This window comes from Dipodomys merriami, unplaced genomic scaffold (assembly GCF_024711535.1).
Source record: "Dipodomys merriami isolate MVZ:Mamm:240054 unplaced genomic scaffold, mDipMer1.0.p SCAF_2, whole genome shotgun sequence".
NCBI classification, from domain to species: domain Eukaryota; kingdom Metazoa; phylum Chordata; class Mammalia; order Rodentia; family Heteromyidae; genus Dipodomys; species Dipodomys merriami.
Window position 1 is genome coordinate 64,488,525 of NW_027203381.1, and position 9,938 is coordinate 64,498,462.

The window sequence follows — 9,938 nt, forward strand, 5'->3', positions numbered from 1 at the left end:
CTTATGTTTTGATTTCTGAAATATTATATTTCTCTAATCACTTATGTTTAAAAGCTAAGTTAAAGAAATACTGGCACCTATTAAGATGACTAAAAACATGCATTTGTTGCTTATTAGTAGCTCACAGCTAATAGATCACAGACCTCTACTAATTAAATTCACAAAGTTGGCCAACAGAGAATTTTTTTAGTTATATAATTTATGGTAATCTTTTTTGTTTTATTTTGTTTTGTTTTTGTCACTCATGGGGACTGAACTCTGGGCCTGGGTGCTGTCCTTCAGCTCTTCAGCACAAGGCTAGCTCTCTTCCACTTGAGCCACAGTGCCACTTCCGGTTTTTTCTGCTTATGTGGTGCTGAGGAATCGAACCCAGGGCCTCATACATGCAAGGCAAGCACTCTACCACTGAACCGTCTTCCCAGCCCATGGTAATCATTTTAAGAAGCTAATTTCTATTTAGATTCAGGAATTTTTTAGTTATGTAATTTATGGTAATCTTTTTTTTGTTGGTCTTGGGGTTTGAACTATGGGCTTGGGTGCTGTCTCTGAGCTCTTCAGCTCAAGGCAAGAGCTCAAGGTGAGAGCTCTACTCCTTCAGCTACAGTGTTGCTTCTGGTTTTCTTATGGTCTAATGAGGATGAGAATCTCACGGACTTTCCTGCCCAGTCTGGCTTGAACCATGATCCTCAGACCTCAGCCTCCTGAGTAGCTAGGATTACAGGCGTGAGCCACCAGCTCCCGGCTTAATCTTTTTAAGTAGCTAATTTCTATTTATTTAAGATAAGATCTAAAGTCTAACCTATTAATAACGTCTACTTTCCTGTGGTAAGAGAGATCCCTGGACTGACCCTTTCAGTAGATGTGTGATGGAGCATGCACACAGCATACCCACACTGCCTGGCCAGGGTCTAAACAACTCTAAACTCCCTCATTCCTCATTCTTGAAGGTTAGTCTCTCTCTCTCTCTCTCTCTCTCTCTCTCTCTCTCTCTCTCTCTCTCTCTCTCTCTCTCTCTCTCTCTCTCTCTCTCTCTCTCTCTCTCTCTCTCACACACACACACACACACACACACACACACAAATGGCATGATGTTTGTTTCTCTATAAACTTTCTGTTTATATTATATTAAGTGAAGTAAGCCAGGCCCAAAGAAATATAGGTCCCATGGTTTCCCTTATTTGCAATAACTAGTATATGTCTGAGTCAAGCAGAAATGATCAGACAAGTTGATGTTAGGCAAAATGAACCCCAAGATGAGGATTCAAATGTTTTTCTCTTTCTTGCGATTGTTTCCAACATATTTATAAGATGATTTGTTGCTTTGTATGTACCTCCCCCATAGAATAACCCCTGTTTTCACTGCATTTGATGTTGCTATAATTTGTTGAGGAAAAGGGAAAAAGCAAATTGTTTATATAGGGATACAGGTGGACCCATTGCAACAATGAGATGTACAAGACACCAGGTCAAAAAACAAACTTTACAACTTTGGCGGGGTGGGGGTGGTGGTGGTGGTTGGGGGGTGGGGGTGGGGGGTGGAGAGGGGAAGGGATGGTATGGGGAAACAAAGGAGGAGACAACAATGCTTGATAAAAAATGTACTCACTATCTTGCCCATGTAATCGTAACCCCTCTGTATGGTATTTTCACAATAGTAATAATAATAATAAATAAATAAACTTTCTGTTATGTGGTCCCTTGCTCTTAAGTTACTGTACATTTTAATAACACTTCCTATCACTGATTAAGTCTAGGAGATACTCAGCACTCATTCAAGATACTGAATTATTTTATGCTTAATATTTATCTCTGAATTCTTGGTGGAGGAAGCACTTCTCTTCGCAGTAGTTCTCTATTGCCTGATAATTAGAAAAAAGAAAAATCAGGTCAAGAGTAGCAATGCATCAGTCATAAAAATGAGTTGTGACAATTCTTTTCCCATAGGTGACCATAATATTGACAATCATCAATGCCCTGCTTTCTTTGCCCAGGAAAATTTCTAAAATATGCTTTTTTTTTTTTTTTTTTTTGTCAGTTGTGGAGGTTGAATTCAGAGTCTGGGTGCTGTCCTTGAGCTCCTTTGCTCAAGGCTAGAGCTCTACTGTTTTGAGCCACAGTTCCACTTCCTGTTTTCTGGCGATGGTTAGTTGAAGATAAAAGTATTATTGACTTTCCTGATGGGGCTGGCTTTGAACCACAATCTTCAGATCTTAGCCTCCCATGTAGTTATGATTACAGGTCTGCCCAGCTCCAAAATACATTTTCTTATTAAAATAAAAGTCACTAGTTAATTTAACTCTATACATACACTGTCTACAACAATGTATGGCATTATACCTATTTATATATACTTAAAACAATAAAAGCACAAAGTAGATCTTTTAGGATTTCCAAAATATGTTGAGACCTCTCTTGCTGCAAAACATTTGAAATCCTCGCCAAATATCACTTTGCAGAAAGAATCCCTACGATGTTGCAGCTTAGTCGAGGACTGTTTGCATAATGTTACCCTACCAGCACTCATTTTTCTCAGTTTGATGACTGTACTCACTTAATGTGGCTCATTCCTCTAAGCCCAGAATAGGCAAAGACCTCAGTATAACTGAGCTATTCCACCTTGTTGCAATCTTGAAGCAACCTCATACAACCTCGCATAAGAAATCATCTCTAGAATGTAGGATTTTTATTTGAAAGCAAAAATCACTTTTATTGCTATATCCCAAAGCCCCAAACACCTGACCCTAAATAGAGGGCAAATAACAAATGACTGACTGACTGGTGATCTGACACAACTTTGCGAAGAGTCCAAATACATCTGGACCTTGAAATCTGAGAAGCAGGGAGTCAGAAATCATGGTGATTTTCCTGGTATTGTTTCTAATTTTCCCCTTCAGAAGCTTAGTTCTTCCATCTGTGAATAATAACATTTTTGATGATTTACTATGTGGCTGTCATAGTTGTAAGTTTTGTTATGAGTTTAGATGCTGAGTTCATAGCAGCAATAAATTGCCAAAACACTGTCCTCAGACTAGGGTAAGTTGGGTGCATGTAAAAATGGTTGCTTTGCTTTCTAATGCTTATAACACAGGGAAGATAAGTGTGCTTTCTCCTATTCCAAGAGCCTGTAAGAAAAGACATACAACAATAAATTTGTGGCACAAATGTGAAGGATCAGCAGCAATGGTGGCAGGTCTCAAATCAGGTAACAATAGAAAGAGCTCAGGTAAGTGGAAATGTCAATGGCCAGGCAGAAATCCTGAAGATAATCATGCTTTCCGGGATTATTGTAGCTGTTACATTGTTATTGCTACGGCTTCTGTTATCCACCATGAACAGCTTGACTTTTCTGACTCTCATATTAATATGCACAAGGAAATGAATAACATCTTAAGAATAAGGTTAATGGTGGTGGCTCATGCTTATCATCCTAGCTACTCAGGAGGCTGAGAATTGAGGATCACAGTTCAAAGCCAGCCTAGGCAAGAAAGCCAGGTAAGAAAATTTGTGTGTAGCTCCAATTAACCAGCAAAAAGTTGGAATTGGAGATGTGGTTCAAGTGGTAGAATACTTTCCTTGAGCCAAAAAGCTATATACATATAAAGTGAACATGTACTTATATGTATATGCACATAAGTATATGCATATATGTATATGTGCACACATATACACATTGCACATACATGTGTAATATATATATATATATATATATATATATATATATATATATATATATATGAAACCTACCAAACATTGTTTAAAAAAGAGGAAAGGGGAGGGTTGAAGTGAGAATGTGGTAAAAAAGTTTGAATTTATTCAAGTACATTGTGTGTATGTATTAACATATCACAATCAAACCCCCTCAAAATGTTTGTTAACTCAAAAATAAATTTTGAAAAGAACAGATTAGCTGGTTGCTGGCAGCTCACATTTGTAATCTTAGCTATTCGGAGGCTAAGATCTTGGGGATCACCTTTCAAAATTAGCCCAGAATAAAAGTAGCCCATAACACTTGCCTACAAAACACAATCACCAAAAAAACAAAAACAAACAAACCCCAAATCAACAACAACAAAGGAAACAGTCTTGGGCCTGACTTAAGTATTAGAATTTCAGCCACGCATGCAGAAAAATTCGAGGCTCTGAGTTCAAACCCTAGTGCCAAAACACAAAGAACAGTTTAAAACAGTAAATTAGCACTTAAGTCTGATTTAAACACTTTACAGAGATATACAGTCACAAGTGAAAGTGGGTGCCCCTGCTGTTGTGAGTTGAACATTCTCTTCCTGCTGTCCTTTCTTGTGCCCACTCTATGAATGATCAATTGATGCATATAAAAATATGCAAAACAAATCAACACAGGCAATTTTCACATGAGTGTGTAGAAATGAATCTCTCTTGGTGTTACCAGGATTTGAGAGCCTTCTCAGGGTGCTACCAGGCACCCCAATTATACCATACTCCTTTCCCCCTTGTGTTTTAGTTTTCAAGAGGTGTTGCACCTGTTTTTCTTGCATCAATCTCACATAAGGTCATAGCCCAAATTATAGATATGAACTATCTGACCCAGCTTATATGTTGAAACAGGTTCTTGGTAACTTTTTGCCTTGGCTGACCTGAGCACACTCCTTTGATCATTGCCTCTTGAGTAGATAGCTACATCACCCTCATTTTTAAAGCAATAAGATATTACATTGCATAAAGGCAACATTTATTTAATCAAGTTTTTACTAAAAGATGTTTGCATTGTGTTACCAGTTATCTCTTGAATAAAATATTGCTATGATTAAAATGTTATGCATATACTCTTCAACCTGAGTGTATTTATTATAATTTCATATTTGGGCAAAACAAACCTGTCAATTAATATTGTCAAGCTTTCAACCTTAATCAAATAAATTAAAATGTGGTCTAACAAAAATGTTGGAGATATAACTCAGCCCTTGTGGACATGCTTAGTATATGAATAATTCTGGGTCCCAAGAACCACAAGAAAATAAAAACTAGAAAATGGGATCACAGCAAACTAAAATGCTTTTGTATAACAAAGGAAACCATCAATCAAATTCAGAGATAACATACTGAACTACAGAATATTTATAAACTAAAGTAAGTGATAAGTTGATAATCAGAAGCATATTAACATGAACTCCAAGTTTTGGTAAAAAGAGGATCTCATTAGACCCTCTATATAGTTCATTCTCTATTCTCTATTGTTGTTTGTCCCCCATGGTTTCCCTCATTTGCAATAATTAGTATATGTCTAGGATAATTTTATCAGAGGAGCAGAAAAGCTCAAAAGCTATGCACATATGACTACATAAGATGATGCTAAGTGAAACAAATTCCAAGATATAGACATATGCAGTTCTTCTTTGTTGTTGTTGTTTTTAATGTATGAGATAGTTTTGTTTCCTTTGTATGTTCTTCCCCCTATGGTATATCTCCTGTTGTCACTGTTGATAGTGGTACCCTGCATTTTGTATATATATTTGTCCTGTTCAGGGAGGGGAAGGGGAATAACAAAATGATGAAATAAGGATACAGGATGACCCATTGCAACAATGATACTCACAAGACAGTATACTCGAAATGAACTTTACAATTTTGGGAGAAAGTGGGGAGGGATGAGGGAGATGGGGGGAAGAAGGGATAGTGGGAGAACAGAAAAGGAGGGAGTAACAATTCTTGACAAGAAATGTACTCATTAACTTACTCATGTAACCGTATCCCTTCTGTACAGCATCTTTACAATAAAATAAAATTTAAAAAAAGGATAATCAGAATATGTAAGGAACACTCAAAACTTAAATGTAAACATAAATAATAAAATACCTTATTAAAAATTAACAATAAATACAAATAGACACTTCTCTGAAGAAGATGAGCAAATAGCCAATACAAATATACAAAAAAAAATATCCAACATCACTAATCATCAGGGAAATGTAAAGCAAAAGTGCAATAAAATATCACCTCCTCCCGGTAAGAGTAAAGGCAATGATTACTGATGAGGATATTAAGAAAAGAAAATACTTGTAGACTGTTGATTAGAATGTACATTTGTACAGTTATTGTGGAAAACAATAAAGAAGTTCATTTAAAAAAATTACAATAGAACCATAAGTACTCTGGGTACAAGGTTCAACTCCAAAGGAAATGAAATCCTAGAGCCATGCAGTGACTGTGCTACTATGCTACTGTGAAGCCTACCAACCCAGTACTCAGTGTGATTGCCTCATGGTGCCCGCATCACTGTGATACCTAGCTCCCAGGGCCAACCTCCCAGAAAACTGTAACAAGCAGGAAGTCTGAGCTGCCAATCATCCTTGGAGCATGACTGCAACTGTGCCCAGCCCTCAAAGCCTGAGCTTCCACAGTGACATAGCACTTCCGGGGATTGAGTGATTGATTATAACACTGCCACCTCCTATTCATCTTAGGATGAATAGTAACTATACTGTGAAATGTCAGGGATCTGAATTGCCACTGGTTACTACCACATGGCCTGAGCCTAACAGTTAGTCTCTTTGACATTAGGGACATGCCGATGCTGCCTCCACTACTCCAGGACCGGAGCCACCACTTACTTTATCCATTCCTCTGGAGCCCAAGCCACTGTGAGATGTCCTGCAGTGCTGATGCTGGGACTAGTAACTGTCACCTTGGCTGCTGTGGCCTTCTCAGGCTTTGCAATGCTGACCTCAGCTGACAGAGTAGCACGGGGACTACGCATCTTACTGACCCCAAACCGCAGAACCATAGCTGCTTTACTTAACCAGCGATCCCTTATCTACCTACAGGAGCTGGAAGTCCACACTGAAGGCAATCTGGGCGATCTGTAGACAGCGGTGACACCAAAGTCACTGACATCAACAAGATCACAACAACTAGGATGGGAATGGGACATCGACAAAGGAACAGAAAACTTTTCCAGACTCCAAAAATAAAAAAATGGACATCTAGGACTTCGAAACTATTTTCTGAGTTGTATTCAGATAGGAGAAAAATGAAAATGTGTGAAAGAATGCCCTGTGGTACTTATGAGTGAAGCAATATATTACTAAGGAACACGGGGAAACTACTTAAAGAAATAATACCCGAATATGCTCCAGCTCTGGAGAGAAATAGGGATATCTAGATTCACAAAGCTTAAAAGTGTTCAAATAACTTCAACTCTAAGAGGCCTCCACCGAGAAACATTTTAGTCAAGTTATCAAAAGTAAAATACATAGAGAAGTTGCAAAGTAGCAAGAGAGCATTGATTTAACATGGATTGCATTAATGGTGTGAATGACAAAAACCACATGATTACATCAATACATGCACAATACCATCCTTGATGAGGATGAACTTTAATAATGTTTATTGACACAAGTGCTGAACAAATTAGGAACATTTATTAAAATTCCACAGCTAACATCATAAACAATAGGAAAAGAGAACTATTTGGAAGCTTTTCCTATGAGATTCTGTACACAGAAGATATGTCTCTTCTCAGTACTTTTATTCAGTGTAGGACTAGGAATACCAATGAGAGCAATCGGATTTTTAAAAGGTATTAACAGCATACAAATCGGAAAAACATTAATTCTATCCCTGTTTATAGATGATATAATCTTCTATTCAGAAAACTCTAAAAGCTCCAAAAAGAAAAAAAAACAGCTAAAACTAATTAATTTAGTAATGTTTTTACATGTTTCATCAACACAAACAAATAAACATTTTTCATCAATAATAATCTGAGAAAAAGAAATCAAGAAAATAATCGTATGTATAATAACATCTAAAAGAATAAAATATTGGGGAATAAATTTAATCAAGAAGGAAAAATTTATTTACTAAAAATGATAAATAGTGGAACAATCTTAAAATTCATGTGGAATCACAAAAACACTATACACAACCAAAGTAATATTGAGTAATAGGAACAAAGCTAGAAACATCATAATTCTTATTCTTCTATTTTTTCCATACTCAAGATCAGTCCAGAGCTGACATCCAAAAATTTTTATTGAAAGAGTGATTATACAAATCAGTCTCCCACTAATAATTCAGCCAGACTTCCTTTTTTTTTTTGTTAAATTTAATGTTTGTATGAGGGAATGTATCTGTTACCAAAGCTTCCAATTCAGACTGGGTTTAACACTCCATTAAATAAAAGAAAGTGAGCCTGGTTATTGCCAGATAGTTTGTAGTCATACCCTGCCCACAATACAGCAAAAGGGAAAGCAATTGATGGAAAATACAGGTATTTGCAGGTAGGTATTTGTCCCATGTAGGTCAGCACTTTCTACTATAAGAAAGCACATGTATATACAATCCAAGCCGTGCTACTAACAAGAAGCAACAAACAACAACCTCTATATTCATAAATGGAAATCTGGGAATTAGGATTATTTCCATCAAGTTTTCTATAAGTACATAGCTTAGGATTCTCCCAGAATTCTCTGAGAATACCAAGGGTAAATCAACAGCTCTACTAGCATTGCACAGTTTAGCTATGTGCCACATAATACTCGAGTTAAACTGTTACCCTTTTTAACTTCACAATTCAAGATAAAGTGCAGCCATTGCCATATAGGTTCCATAGTTTCCCTTATTTGAAATAATTAATATACATCTAGGATAACTTTATCAGTTGAGCAGAAAAGCTAAGTTGAACACCAAGATATGGACACAAGAGTCTTTCCTTGTTGTTGTTTTTAATGTACTATGTGATTTATTTTAGTTCTTTTGTATGCTCTTCCCCCTATGGCATATCCCCTGTTGTCACTGACTTTTGTTTTGGTACCCTGCATCTTGTATATATATTTATCTAATTTGGGGAGGGGAAGGGGAATAACAAAATGCTGAAACATGGACACAGAATGACCCATTGCAATAATGATACTAACAAGACACTATGTTGGAAATGAACTTTACAACTTGGGAGGCAGGGTAGAAGAGGTAGAGGACCAAAGGGATAGTAGGAGAAAAGCAAAGGAGGGGTAACAATACTCAATACTCAACAAGAAATGTACTCATTACCTTACTCATGTAACTGTAACCCCTTTGAACAGCATCTTTACAATAGAATAAAATTTTAAAAAATAGTTCAGAAAAAAAGAGAAAAAATTAAAGCCAAAAACAAAACAACTTCTTCAAGGGTCTCACAGCTGATAGGGAGCAGTCTGGCTACAAACTTAGACATTTTGGCACTGTGCTCTGTCCTCTTAAACTACCAAGCTTTATTTTTTAAAATGTGGTAACTGCTTAAGATTAAACCTCTAAAGCTTAATTCATTGTGTCTTAATTCATTGTGTCTCTTTAACTTGAGCTGTCAACAAAGAGCTTAGTAGATACCTGTCAGCCACATTGATTGATAAGAACAATCCTTGTTTCAGAGAAGTTATAGTCAATACAAGAGGCCAATGTGTGCAAAACAGTGATGAAAAAGTGTGAAAGTTAAGAGACCTTCTGTGGAGCAGGAGGCCACTGTTTAAAGCAGTGGACAACAAAAAGTTTTATCTTACATACTTAGATAAAATCAAAGTCCAGGATTTGAGGTGGGTTTTTAATAATACCTTGATAATTAGAAACATTTGGGTGGTAGATACAACACAGATTACAAATAAACAGACATTATTTTATTTATGACTTCTTTCACTAGCAATAGAAATTTCTTCATCTTTCACATGGACACACAGAACTCTTTCATATTTATTGTTTGTCTAGTTTCATTGGATCCTTTATTTTAGATGAGATGTGGGTAAATCAATATATAGAAATGTAATCCTAGTTACTCAGGAGGCTGAGATCTGAGGATCACAGTTCAAAGCCAGCCTGGGCAGGAAAGTCCGTGAAACTCTTATCTCCAATAAACCACCAGAAAACTGGAAGTGGTGCTGTGGCTCAAGTGATAGAGCGCTAGCCTTGAGCTGAAGAGCTGAGGGACAGCA